We start from the raw sequence: 19,315 nt of genomic DNA on the forward strand, positions 1-19,315 counted from the left end.
TCGTTTCTTATGACTTTAAGAGATCTACCATTTTATTTTGATGAGAGGGGGACTTGGATGAAACATTTTGTTCCTTTTTTTAGTTGTAATCTATGTCCTGTCTTTTTATTTTTCGGTCTATTTGGTCCTGCATTTTTTATTAGTTTGTCTGGAATTTTTTTACATAAATCGTCATTCGGCCTTTTTGTTGAGCCAAGTTGCTTATCCTGCCTTTTCATATCTTTTGCAAGTTTTAGGTATTCGACTAAGAAAAGTGTGATTTTTTTCCGATTCAGAAAACTTAGTTTTGAGAAAAAAATCCGGAATTCTAAGTAAATTCAGAACATGTAACCAACCATACTTTGTTTAGAGATAAATGGAGATGGCAAACCATGGCACAGCGGAAGGAATATACTTTATAAACTCCAGCGGTATACCTTATGAATTTTATAATTAACCGTTTTGCTATTCTCGGTTGAAAAACGAACGTAAATCATATATTGTAAATATTTATATAGTTACATTCATAGAAAACGATCAGTTTTTAAAAGCGTGTTTATTCATTAAATGTATTGATAAAAAGCGGGTGGGTCCCTTCTTGTACATGCATTCAGTCATCCTTATTAGCAGTTTCTTAATATTTCGATTCTCAGTTTATCTTGCATGTATGATTTTGTATTTCATTTTAAATACGCATGTCACTTTGGGGGAGAGTTCAACTATTTTTTCGGTATGAAATTAAAAGATAAGTTTTCAGCCAATTGAAATCGAAAAAAGTACATTTACATTGTTCCTTATAAACTAGTCTACGATATTTCATACAATTATTTATTTATTATTTTAGTTCGATCCACACATACAAAAGAAAAAAACTTCGCCGATGTAACAAATCAATCCTTTTTACACCAACATGTCTTCACTGAATTCATTTGAATTTCATGGTGACCATGATAATACATTGCATACTACGTCTTCATTCACGTGCACAAATGATACGATTATTGTTGCTTTGTTTCTATATTTCGGGGACAATTTGCTCCGTTTTAAATTATACGTAATTTCTGAATGACCAAACTGTAAGCTACTGCAAGTGTAACGTTCTATCAGTATGTTCGTTTTATAGCATGGAAACACTATAAGAGGAATGTGAAACCCATCATAAATTATTCTAATTATTGTAATGGAACAGTATTATGAGATCCTTATTATAAGTAACTACGACATTGGAAGAAATTAAAAGTGGTCCGTATAAAAACGGCACATGTATTTTATTTTATCCATATATTTTTCATAATATGTTACAAGATAATTATGTTGCTGCGGTATAATATTTTGACACAACTATTTTAGATTCACAAAACATTTATTTAATTCTTTTGACCAAAGATTTGTAAACTATGCATTGTCAAATCCTTGTTTTGACATAGTACATTCCATAGTCAGTCATTTGTGTCAATTCACGTGCACACTACGATTGTGGATTGTATTTGAATCTTTCAACCAATGAAAAGAGACGTTACAAGTTGTTTGTTTGTGATACGCCAGAATGTTATCAATGAACTATCAAACGCTAAACTTGACTGCATTTCACTGTATAGAGGTCGCACTTGAAACGTTTCAAATGAGTCTGTGCGAACTTCGTTAACAGCGGTCTGTTCGATACTATATACTGGTCCAACAAAGTTTTGAGGTAGAACGACTGAAATCGACCCTACACAAGTTTTATGGTCACCATTACGAATTGATATATTTTAGCTGTCATAGATCTTTAGATGTCAGTAGTGTCATGTGATCTTTTTATTCATCTGATCAGTAATTTTACTGACTTTGTTCTGTTCCCGATCGCGATATTTTGACTGATTGTGCATTCGCATGTATACTGAACTCCGACGAGGAAAATTCAATCGGAAAGTCCTTAATCACATGGCAAAATCAAATGACAAAACACATCAAACGAATGGACAACAAGATGTGTTGATAAATTCCCGAATATTTCTTTCTTAAAGGATAAGATATTACATAAGGAAAATTTCGAATGAAACTTTTGTAATATGCTAAAAGTTCTTAAAGGATAAAGTATTACATGATAAAAGTTCAAATGGAACTTTTGTAATGCATGTGTGCTAAAAGTGTTTTTGATTAATATTGTGGGAAATGTTTTGACATTTTACACCATTAGTAAACTTAAGATTGGATCTTTGTAACACAAGTTTTCTTTAATAAATACACTGATTTTCATCATGATAGCAAATATAAACAACAAATAAGGCAAAAGCAGTTTTTAACATACGCATTGTAAATTCGAAACATTGTTTAGAAAAAAATCGATAGATTGATTGCCCTTTTACATTTTGTTTTGAATTATAAACTAAAACTATAAGAGGAAAACAACGAAACTGCAGAAACACTGTAGTGTAACAAATAACAAAAAACAAAAAACAATGCAACACAAAGAAACAAACTATGAGATAACAACTGCCATTTTCCTGATTAAGAACATGACATTTTAAGTAAAATAGTGGGTTAAACCTGGTTTTAAAGTAACTTATCATTACCTCTCATTTGTATGACAGTGGCATCAAATTCCTTCATATTGACAACGACGTGTGAACAAAACAAACAGAATAGGTAAAAATGTAATGAAAAAAACACCACCACCGAAAACTCAGATTGATAGCAGGTACTCCGGAAGGGTAAGCTGATCCTGCTCTACATGTAGAACCAAACGTGTTGCTCATATTATTACAAATCCGGTTAATAGTCTTAATTCGGTAGGTCACATTCGTGAAAAGGGGACGGGATTGAAGCTACGACATAAGGAACATATGTGATATCTTCTATCATCTGTGAAACGGATATTCCAAAACGGTCAACCAACTCGTGATGTCGTCCGTAAAATTTACGAAGTGATGATATCAACTTCACCATTTGGAACTAAAAATGGAAATTTGGAAGCATTTTTTCCATCATACAGTGTCATCACCAGAGTAAAATACTGGAGATTGAAACGAAGCAAGTTCATTCACCTCCAACCAAACATAGCATATGACTGCTGAAAAGTAGATTGAGTCAGGAAGATCTATCAAAATGACTGCTGAAAAGTAGACTGAGTCAGGAAGATCTATCATCATCTAGCCCATTATTCTTTTCATCCTGTCAGTCATTTCTATCGTTTTAACTTCATCAATTGCATAAGCTGTTTCATGGGTATCATAATCTTTGTCGTGTTTATCTTACGATTCTTCAACTATCATTTCTTCTTGCTCATAGTATTTTTTGACATTATTCTGTATGTATTTGCCAACATATTTGCCACTTCTGTCCATCAACGTAATTGTACCTAATCTAGGAACTTCATAAACCTTATATGGTCCAGGCCATTTTTGCACTCCAAGAGTACTTTTTCTCTTCGTGTTCTTAACCAGAAACAAATCACCAGAGCAGAATTCGTTTTGCACAACATAATGTCTCTAATCAAAGTTAAGTTTCCGTTTCTTTTGAGACAAACATTCTCAGTAACATCAGCAGCGATCTTGGTTTGTATTTGTAACATGTTATTTCCAGCTTTCTCTATCTCGATATCTGAAATTTCCTTGTATTTTTCAAATGTGTTGGTAGTTACTCCATTAAGATTTTCATTGCGAAGGACCGGATTTCTCCAGTACATTAAATAGTAAGGCAAACATTTGGTGCTGTTCTGCTTCAAAGTATTGTAAAAAAAAAAGGCAGCATTTTGGTACGTAGCGTTACCAAATTTGTGTGTTTTCTTGTACTGATTTGTTCAACATAGACTTCAAAGTGTGATTGAACCGTTCCGATCGTCCATTTGACTGTGGGTGATATGGTGTAATAAGTATGTGCTAGAATCCATTTTGTGCCTCTAATGATTGTGTGAGAAGAAAGTTGATTTCCCACATTTCTTGCTTACTCATTCAAGGAGAATGTCATGTCTACAAAATAATTCATACATTTTTCAGCTACTTCTTATGCTAATTTTATCATTAAAGGAAATGCCTCCACATAATTGGAAAAATAGTCAGTTACAGTTAGATATCCATTGTCAGATAAAGGTTTTCCCCTGCTGTCATTATATGGCCAAATAAGATATATAGCCAAACAAATCAGGTGGTTTTAGGAATTCAGTCGGTGTCGTTTTTGTTTTTGTTTGTTGTTTTTGTTTTGTTTGTGCTATATATATAATCAGGTAAAATAAATCACATGACAATCGGTCGTTTAATTAAAGTAACAAATATTATGGAACCATTAGATGTTTCAGTTCCATGATTTTTTTTTAAAGGTGGAAATAATAAAGATGCAATTATTGAACTTTTAATATCCATAGTTTTGTTCCAGGGGGAACAAGTATTTTTCGGAACAAATATTTGTTCACAGACGCATACCTTGACATTTCATTCGGTCTAGTTACTTTGTAAGTTTATACGAATTCCTCGTTTTTGTTAATTATTTTGTCTGATCTGTATTTTCCTAGTAAATTTTGGATAATTGAACATTGGTAAACTATTGTCGCGTTAATTTACAGTCAACAGCAAGTGTCTCAACTAACAAGTAATATGCTTGCATTACATTAAATCTTTTGATACAAAAAAGTCGTTTATCTGTAATTTTCCCGATTTTGACAAGTGATGTTTCGCATGGCGAACGAATCATTCATAACTGCTTGCTTCTTTTTTATTAATGGATTGCATGGCGATATTTGAAAATTGACATATATATAAGTTCGCCTTGATTTAGAAATAAGTAAGACTTTTTTTAGAAATTTTAAAAGACCAAAGTTATGTCTGAAAAAAAGTAAAATCACAAAAGTACTGAACTCCGAGGAAAATTCAAAACGGAAAGTCCCTGATCCAATGACAAAACACATCAAACGAATGGACGATAACAATATACGAAGTATAAGAAAAAAACATTATTCTGTTGAATTCAAATAAAGTTGTTCTTCTTTGTACATCCATCGTTTGTCGTTATCTAAATAATATCGTTAGCTTTGGGAATTGTCATTTCAAAATCTCCGGATATAATTTCCAGGCGCAATAACGACCTGTTATAGAAAAACAAATTTGAAGGGGAAAATGCATTTACATGGTTAACTACGAACATAACTCTATTCTAAACCATTGCAGACCCCGTTTCCATTTTCATTGATCAAATAAAAAAGCGAAGATGTTTCGATTAAATCGCTTACAAGGTAAATTACTTATCAAAAGTTTTAATGGAAGGTAACCAAATCCAATTCATATAAAACAGCCGTTATTGAAGAAATTTTCATCATTCTCCATCATGCGACTTTTAAAAGTTATTGCTTAAAGTATATAATTATATAACAAATTTGATGGTTATTTTCCCTTTAAATATCATACAAAAATTGCTTTGGAATTTACTATCTTATTTATGAATCTTCCTTGTTTACATTTGCATATGCTCATAAACAAGAAAGAACTAAATGTAAATAATTTACAAAAAGAATGCGTTATCCAGGAATATTTGGAGAAATAAAAAGGTCAATTAAAGCTGTATTCATTAGATTGATGCTTTATAATACATTTCAACAGTTGGATTATAAGTTATCTTATACATCACTTGATGTAACAGGTAATTGCTCTTAATTTCCGTTGTTATTTTAATTATTGAATCTAAAAATAAATAGATGTAGGAAGATGTGGAGTCAGTGCCAATGAAACAACTCTCCATCCAAATAACAATTTATAAAAGTAAACCATTATAGGTCAATGTACGGCCTTCAACACGGAGCCTTGGCTCACACCGAACAAACAGCTATAAAGGGACCCAACATTACTAGTGTAAAACCATTCAAACGGGAAAAAAACGGTCAAAAGTTTGAACTTGAGTAAAGGAAAATATCATTCGAAGAGCCTAAATATTTGACTAAAATATTTGAACGTCGACTCTATAGGAACGAACATATACATTTGTGGCATAACATCGTGGCCACAAGTTGATTTTTTTCTGTTTGGTATTAAATTTATATTAAGATAGATATAGGAAGATGTGGTGTGAGTGCCAATGAGACAACTCTCCATACAAATAACAATTTAAAAAGTAAACCATTATAGGTTAAAGTACGGCCTTCAACACGGAGCTTTGGCTCACACCGAACAACAAGCTATAAAGGGCCCCAAAATTACTAGTGTAAAACCATTCAAACGGGAAAACCAACGGTCTAATCTATATAAACAAAACGAGAAACGAGAAACACGTATATATTACATAAACAAACGACAACTACTGTACATCAGATTCCTGACTTAGGACAGGTGCAAACATTTGCAGCGGGATTAAACGTTTTAATGGATCCAAACCTTCTCCCTTTTTCTGAAACAATAGCATAACATCACAACAAAGAAAAACATACGATAAAATATCAATTGGCAGACTTAACTCAATCAAAAAACGTATGATTAAACAATGATCATTAAGATCCATTTTGTTCATTCTTGCGATCAATTTTATTTGGCAATCGCCAGTGGCAGTCAGCAGGGTTAAAGAACATCAGTTGTTCGACCTGTTAGTCAAATGCGTTTTGTTTAAATATACTTTTTCACTTTTTTGGTCTTTTGGAAAATGTTGTTTGTGCTGTTTTTAGACCCTTCTACAACGAAATTTGTTTTACATGCACACGTATAAAAATTGCGGTTTTTATCCAACGCAATCATAGGTTTGAACGTAGTTTTCAATTAAGACTCGTTTATATTTGTTCGTTTGGGCTTGTATCATATTTTCCCTCCGGTTTGTATGATCCGTTCATCCTATATTGACTCTTAAAATTCAAGAGTCTATCTAAAAATTAGGGTACTTTTTATATGGCCTTCCAAATACCGTTTCGATCCCTAACATCACTGAAAAGACATTTATTGTCGAAATCCGGATCTGATGTACTAAAAAAATATTGACACCGTATATTTGTGGCATAACATCGTGGCCACAAGTTGATTTGTTTCTGTTTGGTATTAAATTTATATTAAGATCCATTTTGTTACATTTTGTGATCAATTTTATTTGGCAATCGCCAATGGCAGTCAGCAGGGTTAAAGATCATCAGTTGTTCGACCTGTTAGTCAAATGCGTTTTGTTTAAATTTACTTTTTCACTTTTTTGGTCTTTTGGAAAATGTTGTTTGTGCTGTTTTTAGACCCTTCTACAACGAAATTTGTTTTACATGCACACGTATAAAAATTGCGGTTTTTATCCAACGCAATCATAGGTTTGAACGTAGTTTTCAATTTAGACTCGTATATATATATATAAAACTCGTCTAAATATCAACCCAACAATGTTAGATCTTTCGCAAATTTTTTGTTCTTCCCTCACCGGGATTTGAACCCATGCTACTGAGATATCGTGACACCAAATCGCCTGCACTGTAGCCGTCCCGCTAGACCACACGACCACCTGGGCTTCAAAAAATATACAGCGTTCGGTGGCCGTGTGTTACCTTTCCTCGTCAGTTTTAATCTAGCGTCGTACTACAGTACATGATATATAACTATAAGGCATGGAGATGTTATTGTTACAGATCAGCTCAATTATTTATAGTAAAGCATCCTACAAATTAATGCAAGATAGAGTCATAGAAAATAATTATATTTATAAGTACGTCTGAGTCAGTGACAACTCTACAACAGATTTATCCATCGGATCACCAGCAATGATGGTGATACATGGCTGTGTACATAATGTATATACAACTCGTCTTAACATCAACCCAACAATGTTAGATCTGTAAATTTGCTTTCGCAAATTTTTTGTTCTTCCCTCGCCGGGACTCGAACCCATGCTACTGAGATATCGTGACACCAAATCGCCTGCACTGCAGCCGTCCCGCTAGACGTATATATATATATATTTTGTCTGAAGTATATGAAATCTTTTGATATTTTGAAAAATGGTGTTAGTGCTGTATATTTAGACCCTTCTACCAAGAAATTTGTTTTACATGCACACGTTTTTATCCAACACAAGCATAGGTTTGAACGTTGTTTTCAATTTAGACGTGTTTATATATTTTCGTTTGGGCTTGTATCATATTTTCCTTTGGGTTTATATGATCCGTTCATCCTACTTCGACTCTTAAAAATTAAAGTGTCTACCCTTATTATATATAAATTGAGGTAAATTATATGGCCTTCCAAATACCGTTTCAATCCCTTACATCACTAAAAAGACATTAATTGTCGAAATCAGGTTATGGTATGATACTATTTAATTTAATATATTATTAAATATATGTATTATATATGTCTAATTCGTTAGCAACCACGGTTTTTTTTACATTTTGAGTTAATGTTATAGGTTAAAAATATGTGTAAAATAATTGTTTAACCTGTATAAATATGCTTAATGTGGGTTGGGTCAATCAACAACTAGTATATCACTTAATATACTTTTAAATGTTGACTTCTATTCTTTTTAATGAATGAACCACAATCGAAATATATGCGTAACCCGTTTCCACTAAAGGTTTGATTAAAGGTTACATGAATAAGGATTCAACGTTAGAGCCATGTTGATCTAGCCATTCGGTCCCAATGCTTAAAATGTTTCAATCTTTTATGGGTGCATTTAACATACTTAAATAAAATTCAAAAATAAGAAAGCAATGAATGACGTTATTAAATTTGATGTATGTCTTTTTGTGCTTCATTGTTAAATATGTGTTTATATTGTTATTACGACACTTGTGGTACCTGAACATTCTGTCATTATTGTTTATGATATTCTCGTATTCTTGTATTTCATTTTTGCTAATGTGCTTTGTTTATATGCCTTTTGGTGTTACTTTGAAAATTTGTTTGTTGATTTTCTTTCATTTTTGCTATATGCTTTGTCAGTATGCCTTTTTATGTTTCTTTGTTACATATATGACATGGCTCTACTTATACATCTCGTTATTGTGTTATTGTACTGTGGTAAATTTTCGTATTCTTGTCTTTAATTTTTTATTATATGCTTGGTGTTTACTAGTATGCCACTTTGTTACATATTTGTATGGTTTTTTTTAGTGATTATGATTATAAAACAATGTTGACTGTATTTTTTTTTTCATTTTTACCTATTATGTATGTTTTGTTTTGTTCACGCATCGTTGTCAATATAATGGAATTTGATGCGACTGTCACACAAGTGAGATGTTCTACAGAAGAAAATGCCTGTATCAAATTAGAAATGTGACAGTTGTTATCCATTCATTTGATGTGTTTGATGTGTTTGAACTTTTGATTTAGCCATTTGATTAGGACTTATATCTAGAAATTGACTAGGAGGGTCGGTTGAAAACAAAAAATTACTACAAAAGAGATGATGACAGCTATCAAATAGTTATATCAGGAGCCTGTAATTCAGTGGTTTCCGTTTGTTTATGTGTTACATATTTGTTTATCGTTCATTCTTTTTTATATAAATAAGGCCGTTTGTTTTCTCGTTTGAATTGTTTTACATTGTCATATCGGGGCTTTTTATAACTGACTATGCGGTATGGGCTTTGTTCATTGTTGAAGGCCGTACGGTGACCTACATGTATAGTTGTTAATGTCTGTGTCATTTTGGTCTCTTGTGGACAGTTGTCTCATTAGCAATTATACCACATCTTCTTATATCTTTTCATTTTTAAACCCAGAATTCCGAAAAGGAAGTTGAAATCATCACTTCGTTAATTGTACGGACGCCATCACGAGTTGCTTGGCCGTAATGGAATATTCATTTCATAGATGATATCGAATATGTTTCTTATGTCGTAACTGCAATCCTGTTTCCCTTTCACGACTGTGACCTACCGAATTGTACTATTTACAGGCTTTGTAAACACATGAGCAACACGACGGATACCCCATGTGGACCCGGATCTGCTCTCACTTACGGAGCACCTGAGATCACCCCGATTTTTTGGTGGGGTTCGTGTTGCTGTTGTACCCTTATTTATGACCATTTTACCTATTGTGTCTGTCTGCTTTGTTCACATCGTTGTCAATATAATGGAATTTGATGCGACTCTCGTACAAGTGCAAGGTTTAGCTTGCTATAAAACCAGGTTTAATCCACCATTTTCTACATGTGTTTAAGCTTTTGATTTTGTCATTTGATTAGGGACTTTCCGTTTTGAATATTCCACGGAGTTCAGTATTTTTGTGATTGTAATATTTAATTTTTGACTTTGCATGTCAATTTTTCACTAGGAATATTGTTTAACTGATTTTTGTAAATTGATCCAAACTGACTATTATTTTGCTTTTAAAAATGTGTGTAAGAACAAATCATATTTTATGATTTTGTCGAATTTGTTGTTGACAATGAGACGACTTCCCACCATAGACCAAATGACATCGAAGTGAGCGTAACTATAATAGGTCTGTGTACGGCCCTCGTCAATAAGGTAAGAGTCTCTCTGAAATCTATTATAAGTGTTACCACACAACACAGTTTAACGAAGAATAATATTATAAATGTATGTAACAATTTCTTTTATACACATACCATCACCGTCGATGGATACAATTTTACAAAGATACATATTTGAAGCATGAAAAAAACTCTTTTACTCGTGAACATAATTTTATTTAAAAAAAAAAACTCATTGATGCATCTCAATTTTTAAATATTTGTTATTAGCTTCTTCATAAAACCTTATACATAATACAGATCCGACATCAAATCAGTCTACCACCTATTGATCGCCACCTTATGAATACTTGTAATCGAAATATTTATCCACAATCTATATGGCATAAGTGCAACAAGCCATCTTCAACAATTGACAGGAATGGAAGTCTTCCTATCATTGCAGTTCTTGCAGAAACTTGATTACACTCGTCTATGTGTCACTGTTCTTTTATTATTTTAATGAAATTAGGTTTGTCTCTCTAAACGTATATACGTATATTATCGCATTCGATTTGCAAATTATAACAATGATTTGACAGGAATTTCCCGATTGAGGTTAACAAAACTTGAGTTTCTTCTGGTAAATGGCAAGATTCAAAGAAATAATGCATGACAGGACATAATGCGCGAACAGAAAGTCGAAGACAAATTTTAGGATTTAAACATCCAAAACGACTGCTATCCTGAGTATTTTAAAATGTGACGATGTTGATAATACAATTGAGAATGGAAATGGGGAATGTGCCAAAGAGACAACAACCCGACCATAGAAAAAAACATCAGCAGAAGGTCACCAACAGGTCTTCAATGTAGCGAGAAATTCCCGCACCCGGAATATAACTCACAATAAGCTGGTGTAGCTATTGCTGTATTGTAACATAACTAGATATAAAATCAATTGCAGTATGATTTATTGTTGTGTTAAAGATGTTAAGAAAATTTCAAAACGTCAATTTATGTTCCATCATTAAACATGAGCATGCTGGTATTCTGTAGAGTTAAACAATGCAAAGTCAACACAAAACACTTTGAAATGTCATATTTTCACATTATCACTAATGGCATTTCAACAGTTTGACCTTTTAAAATGTCAAGATAATTTGAAAATATCTGAAATTGCACTTCTGTACTTCCATTTAAGTGTTTTTCAACTCTTCTGATAAAGATTATTCGACTGAATGATAATTAAATCACTCTCAGATGTCAGTAAGCAATGTTATTCAGTACATGATTTTTTTTATAGCTGATCAACATAAAAATGTTCTTCTGCCTCAAACTTTGAAATTAATGTTTTACTGTGTTGGAATATACATTGTTCGTCGTCCATACAAAATTGCAAGACATTTAAACTAGATTTTTAATTTAAAATGTTCATTTAGTAAATATTTCATAATTTTGAAATGAGAACTAGTCAAAATCAGAAGAAGAAAAAACAAATGATAAATATTTAATTTAACATTTAGTCAAAATTTGAAATTTTGAATATTAGGTAAACAAAAATGTGTTACTCAGCTATTTTTCTTTCGTTTTTAAACTGCTAACAGGCAAACAAATGTATTTCTCGTGAGAAAGGTTAGATGTTGCTTGATTCTAGAGGGATTAGCTGATAAATTAAGTAAGGCATAAAATAGAAACACAGTCATCAATATTTAAAAAAAAATCAGATTATTGCAAACATTTAAAAAAAAAAAGGTCGGAGCATAATTTTCTTGGCACCTGTTTGTCTTGAAATCTGTCCTCAACTTTTGTAACTTTAAGTTATGATAGAATAAATAATGGCAACAGTAGTTTACCTCTGTTCGGAATTCATAAATCGATTGAGAACAAACAAATCTGGGTTACAAACTAAAACTGATATCATATGTATACAAGTGAAAATACGTCTGTTTGTGATTTTTTTCAGGACTATTGTGTGGTATCGATATCAGTCTTTCTTCCTAATAACTATTTTGAAGCAGTTGTGTATAAGAAGCACATCCCTGTTGATAGTCCGTATAATGTTATATCTTTATTACTTAGTCTATATAAACTATAGGTATACATTTGAAATACATCAACATCAGTTATATTACAGCAACATCAATTATACATACAATACATACATAAACTATGCGAGATAATAGCAGAAGGTGTTGTAGTAATACACACACATTATTTTAACATTTCAGTTCTAAGCTTTAAAGATCTAATTAAAACATAAATTTACCTAAATTACACAGCTCTTTTACAATTTGTGTACCCATTAGTGTAATAAATTTGTAAATCATTTCCATTAATATAGCTTAATGTAAAATGTTCTAATGAATATGAACATGAACGTGCGTAACGTTTTACCCGAGATATGTATACGCTACACAATGGAGTTGAGAGTATGTTACTGCTGAAATTAGGAAACGATCATGGTTGTCACATATTATAGTTTGATGTCGTCCATATGGGTCAATATCGCCGTCAACATAAAGACCGGAAACAGACCTACTTCTTATGTTGGTATAGTTGATCTCTAGTTCACTGAATTACATGAGGCACTAATTTAAATATTCTCCATGCTCAAATGAAAGATCGACTACATTGTTTCATCAAACAGATATTTTTCTATAAAAATGAAAAATGTAGAAATAAATGTCTTGTTTTGGGTCGTGCAAAATCTGGAGACAGTCGGTATTGTAATAGGTACTACATTGGCTAGAGGTATAGGCTGAGGGTTGAAATCTCGAAAAACATTAACACCGCCGCATTTTGCGCTTGTCACAAGTCAGGAGCCTCAGGCAACTGTTAGTCTTGTATGTTTTTTAATTTTAGTTTCTTGTGTATAATTCGGAGTTTAGTATGACATACATTAACTCTGAACTAGTATACATATTCATTTAGAGGCCAGCTGAATGAATCCTCCAGGTGCAGGAGTTTCTAGCTGCATTGAAGACCCATTGGTGGCCTTCGGCTGTTTTCTGTTCTATGGTCGGGTTGTTGTCTCTTTGACACATTCCCCATTTCCATTCTAAATTTTACTATTTTTCAATAACTACTCGCCGATTGTTTTTTTTTTTTTTTGTGTACTCATATAGACAGAACTCATACATCTTAATATTAAGTCTTTGCAACACAAAAATGTTGGCTAACTCTTTAATTTACTCTCCAAACTGTTACAGTAGTTTAATTGATATATGCATAGAATTTATTTATTTATTAACCTTCATTACCTTTCAGCGTGTTTAAAAAGATGTGAACTGTACGGATACGAAATTAATTTTTGAAAACTTGTTTTCCATGACTTCAGAGTGGTTCATTATAAGAAAATTAGGTTCCGAGACTTTTTCAAAATTGTATATTCTAAAAAAAAGGAGTCATGTGTGCTTTACACAAATGTTAATTTTAAACAATTTAGAAAAAAAGGTCTGATTTTTTCAGCTAACTAGATTTTTGGAATCCTCTGGTTTTATCCATTTGAATGCCTTGAAAAAATTTACCCGGTGACCCCCATTTTTCTTTTTTTAAATCTTTTACATGTATAATGATAAGCCATCTGTAAAAGTCTTATAAAATTTTAATTACTTTTTAACAGTTTTTGAGAACTTCAACTTGTCAATGATAAAGCTATGAAAAGTAAAGAGAGAATATTTTCCCGCCAAAATTTCATTGGCTAATATCTCGAAAACAAGAGCGGTGACCTATATATCTTTGGATTTCTTTATTAATCCCTAGGCTTATCAATATAAACTAGTGTTTTGAAAAGTTAATTACTTTGAAACTGAGAAGCGAACTCCCTTAAACGAAAGCTTGCTAGAATTAAAGAAAAGTCATTTGGACAGTATGTTTTGGTAAAAAAAAAAAATATAGGTTCGCGTTGTTTTTCTTGGCGTATCTTGTAAGCATCTCCCATGCCTATCAATTCTGCACTTAAAAATATGTGTCTCATACTAGCATTGAAAAAACTTCCCAGTTCCGTTAGGGCTAACAAAATAATTTATTTGGCCTTTGGTATAATGCAAAGTGCACGAAGTCTTTAATAATAATAATTAAAAATAACGGGCGCACATATCGACCAATCAGGATTAGCCCTACTTTTAATTCTGAATACCGTGTTATGCTCATAAAATGGCTACACCAATAAAATCTAATGGTTTATTGTAACCTGTAAGTTTTATTTTCCATGTACGAAACATGAAAGACGTTATGTATAAAAAATGTCATACATTTACAGATTCTCATTTTGAGGACAAGAAATAATAATACTGTTTTATTTTTTTATCATACAATTAGTTAATATTTCAAACATATATAGCTATGAAAGAAAATAAGTCAGTGAAAACTGTCGATACAGTCTCAGCATACAAAGTCATCAGGAAAAGATGAACCGTCTTTTACAGCCGTATCGTTGTTTCATTTGCATGTACTGAAACAAAGAAAATGTTTAGAGTGAGAATTATAACAAACTGACAACTTTAATAGTCATAAATATAAGAAAATATAGTAGGAGTGTCAATGAGACAACTCTCCATCCAAGTCACAATTTGTAAAAGTATACCATTATGATAGTTTATTTCTTTGGTTTTCTTTGTTCTTTTTCAACTTGATATATATATATTTGTTACTTTTTTAACCGAAGCACTATTTTTAAAGGTTATTTTAATTTAGTCGGAATCTCCTAATATATAAAAGAGACGTATACCTTCAGTTCTATTTTCCTCCGCCGCCACCACCTCCTCCTCCGGATTTTCCTCCGCCGCCGCCGCCACCTCCTCCTCCGGATTTTCCTCCACCGCCGCCACCACCTCCTCCAGATTTGCCACCTCCACCACCACCGCCTCCGCCACCACCCCCTCCGCCACCTCCTCCGCCTCCGCTTCGTTTAACAATAGTGCGAGCCTCAGACTGTTCTATGATGTTTACAATCAGTAACGATAATACAAATACAGTACAAAGGGAAGACTTCATGTTTGCTGCAAATATCCAATAATAACAAAACATCAATTTACAGAAAGAACAAAGCTGTATGGGAATGCTTTAAACGATATAAGATATCTGCCATTTCTAATGCAAATTGCATAAAACTACATGTTTTTAGTTTAACTATTTAACGTTAAGTCATAGGAGTGTTTGTAAAAGAAAAAAATGATATGACGGCAGTATACATTAAAACATAATTTTATTCTTTAATTTCGATTTAAGGGTCTTAAACTTAAAGCATCAAAAATATTATTTACTCACTTGTCGAAAGTTTCATTCCAAGTGTAGATTTCTGATTTCATGTCTGCTTATAAGGCTTATTTCGTTGCAGCCTATTACGTAAACAATATTCGTGGAAGATAATATAAATCCTCCGAAATTTCCCATCTTTATTATTGTAAGATGTCCGTGTTAACATAACTTGAAAACCATATGTTTTGTAAAACCAGTTACCGCTCATTAATCAGTAAAAAAAATTAAGCGTAAGGACAATGACACGTTTTATGTTTTGTAAATTTCCTACACAATGTTGTTCTACCATCGTATTGAAAAATGAAACAAAAAGGAACATAATGGTATGAGTCCCGACTAATTGAGTACATCACTTGTTGACAACCGTAAGCAGTTGAAATTGGTGATAATATTGGCAGGAATTAATATTTTTTAAAATTAAAATTACAAAAATTGGGATGACAAGAATGATAATTTTCTGGCAGAAGAGTTTTGAAACTTACAAAAAACTCTTTGATGAGGATGAGGACTTTTGGTGAAGATGCTGCCGAAAATGTTGGAAAGATGGTCAATGTCGTTGCCAAAAAGAAGGCTAATGTACCTTATTGAAATTGCAAAAAAAACAAATATAAGGTTCATGCTAATTATAGTACTCTTACAACAATTACAGTAAATACCGAAGTTTGATCTTTTATGTCTGAAACGTCATGTCGCATGAAATTTTGAGTTATGGTATCCAAATGGCTTTAGCCATTGGGATTGTCCCCCTTATTAGTATTGGTGAATTGATAACGAAGAAAGATTTGGATGATATGAAGCTTTTGACATTACATATACCCTTATTATTTTTCGTATATTTATAATTATCTTCTACATGGTAGTAGAAAGCTCTTAATAAACCTAACATTGATATGAATTTCATTTCCAATATACCTGTTCTTTTGAGATTGGCACCTATTTGTTCTGGGACGATAGAGTTAAAAGAATAAAAGATATTTAATGATGCTCAAAAGATTTTGAGATACATGAATATGTAGGGTTTTTTAAAACCACCACAGGCCCTTGCCCGGTGCGAAGAGCATATCATCACATCAGAGGCTCTTGCAAAGGTCAAAACAAGTCAAGGGTCTTGGGATTTTGGGGTTCACCTATCAAGGGATGTAGCATATCCAAGATGTTTTTCCCCGGAAGAAACTCAGCATATTGACATTTTGACATTGAAGTTCAAGAGATATCATAATTGTTTAAAGGAGCTTGAATTAGTATGAAATTCAAAACAGTGTAGCTGTGGCCATTGATTGACCCATCAAAATCCTCCATTGACTGGGACAATTTACGTGAACGTTTGTCTGTAACAACCACTGTTCATGACGTACCTACGATAGACATTTAAACTATGGGGTCAACAAAGGTTTCTTAACGCCTCTAATTATAAAATAATTCGAAAAATTAATCAGGAATAACCTTTGTGTTTTGATTTATATAATTGATATAAATCAAAATATCGTGTTATTTCTGATTAATTTTTCGAATTACTTTATTTAGGTGTTGAGAACCTTTGGTGACCCCATAGTTTAAGTGTCTTTAAAAAGTACACAGTGAGCATTGGTCGTTACATACAAACGTTCACCTAAATTGTCCCAGTCAATGAATGATTTTAATGTGTCAATCAATGGCCACAGCTACACTGTTTTGAATTTCATACTATGTGGAAAAAAGAATTTATCTTTGATTTTGTCTGATAAAAAAAGAAGAAAAAACCATTTTGTAAATATTTTCATTGCAAACATGAATGATTTCAAACAGTGTTGTGGGGGAAAGGGGGTGTGCGCTCTCTCGAGACGAATTTTATAATCTATTGATTTGCGTAATATCTCAAATATATCAAATAGTATTGATTAAATAGTATAGTTTATTGTATTCTTAATGGCTGTAGAAAACTCTTAATTTCTACAGGAAAACTATCAATCAGAAATGGAATCAATTAGTGCTCAGTGAGCCGTGTCCTATGAAACCCGTTCGATCATGACACAATCGACAGAGGCAGTACCCGGATACAACTGGTCTTACTATAATATTTTCTGGAAACTTTTAAAATAATTAAGAGAAATGCAATATTCCCCAAACAGATACTTCTTTACGTGTACATGTATAAGTGCAGATGACATTTTTCATTTTTTTTTAATAAAACAGGAAACAAGAAAGACATGTGTTAATAACATACATCATTTAATACTGTAACAGGTACCTTTGCGTGTTTACAAGAAAAGTGCATGTTTTACATGTAAGAGGAAATAATTAGTTTGCTTTAAAAAATAAAAGTTTCCCTAGATTTTTTAGTAAACCTTATAAATTGCATGCACGTAACAATTCAACTACATGTACTTAGTTTTCATAACTGATGAATTAAGGTAAGGATGATAATAAATCTGCACATTGCACAGGTTTCTTCTGTCTTTGGTAATTTCATTTTTATTTGTAATAATAGACTCAAATTTAAAATAATTCGAGAAGTTAACAAATATAATTCGGTTCCTATCATATTTTAATTTCAGAAATTCATATGTACAATTATTATCATTTTTTATTTTCTTTGCAATACGCGTACAGATCAAAACTTCTATTAATATCATTTTTATCTCTGGATTTGTGTAGAAATATAGATATTTTCTAATGGAAATTTGCCTATCCTGCACGACTGAATCCCATGAAAAATATTTACATTCCCATGAGGAAATAAAATTCTTTGCTAGGATTCTGACGGAAACGAAAATTTCCGACGGAGAGAATGTTCTTATCAACAAAATAAACTCGTTCAAATTAATATGCTATTACAATTTATTAAAAGCCTAATCATATTATTTTAATATTTAATACATTTCATTTTGTGTTTTATTTACTTATAGATTCATTATGAAGAAACTGGTCGTTCTTTTTCTCCTGTTTGCTGTATTACTAGAAAGTACAGCGTCACCTCGGCGACCGCCATGTGTTCCTTGGCCTTATTGTAAATCCTATCCTAAAGGTGGTAGTGGTGGAGGTGGCGGCGGCGGCGGTGGTGGTCATGGTGGTGGAGGAGGCGGCGGTGGTGGCGGCGGCGGTGGTGGTGGAGGCGGAGGCGGAGGACGATAGAAATAAAAACGTAGCAGCTTCTGATTCACAAACACTGTAAAACAGATAGACTTCATTATGAATAAACACATGTGAATAATTACATATACGAAAGCCATTTCATTGTCTTTTCTTTTTAATATTTCTTCTTGAAAACAGTAAACGAATAAAAGGGATGTGACGAATACATAAATGAAACAGCAACCTAACAGACATTATGAGTCTCCCAAGGGACACAAACATACACCGGGGTTCAAACTCATCGATCAATGGACTTACTAAACGAACAAGAAAAATCATTCACATTTATATACAATGCAGGAATATGCGATTTTGTAAAATACCAAATTCGAACTATTAAAAAAAAAATACATGTGATATTGCGTTGAACTAGAAATTGGCGAAATACGTACATTGTATATCCATTTTTGATAAGTCTGTGCAACCAATGAGAACGAATTAAAATATATAATTTCTATGCTTTTAAGCGGGAGGTTTGGCTAGCAATTAAACCAGGTTCAACCAATAATTTTTCTTAAAATGTCCTGTACCAAGTCAGAAATATTTCAGTTGTTATCAAATAGTTCGTTTTTTTTATGTTGGCGTTTGTTTTTGTTGCACTTCAGTGTTCCTG

General features: G+C 32.5%; 1 long non-coding RNA gene across 1 annotated transcript; it reads right to left on the minus strand.

Annotated features, from left to right (window-relative positions):
- Window positions 1-14,622: 14,622 nt before the first annotated feature.
- LOC139514933 (uncharacterized) lies at window positions 14,623-15,111 on the minus strand. Its single transcript, XR_011662758.1, has 2 exons — window positions 15,062-15,111; window positions 14,623-14,785 (listed from the first exon to the last, which is right to left on the minus strand). It is a non-coding gene; the product is annotated as an uncharacterized lncRNA (long non-coding RNA).
- Window positions 15,112-19,315: the final 4,204 nt, after the last annotated feature.

Source organism: Mytilus edulis, chromosome 3 (assembly GCF_963676685.1).
Source record: "Mytilus edulis chromosome 3, xbMytEdul2.2, whole genome shotgun sequence".
In the NCBI taxonomy this organism is placed as follows: Eukaryota; Metazoa; Mollusca; class Bivalvia; order Mytilida; family Mytilidae; genus Mytilus; species Mytilus edulis.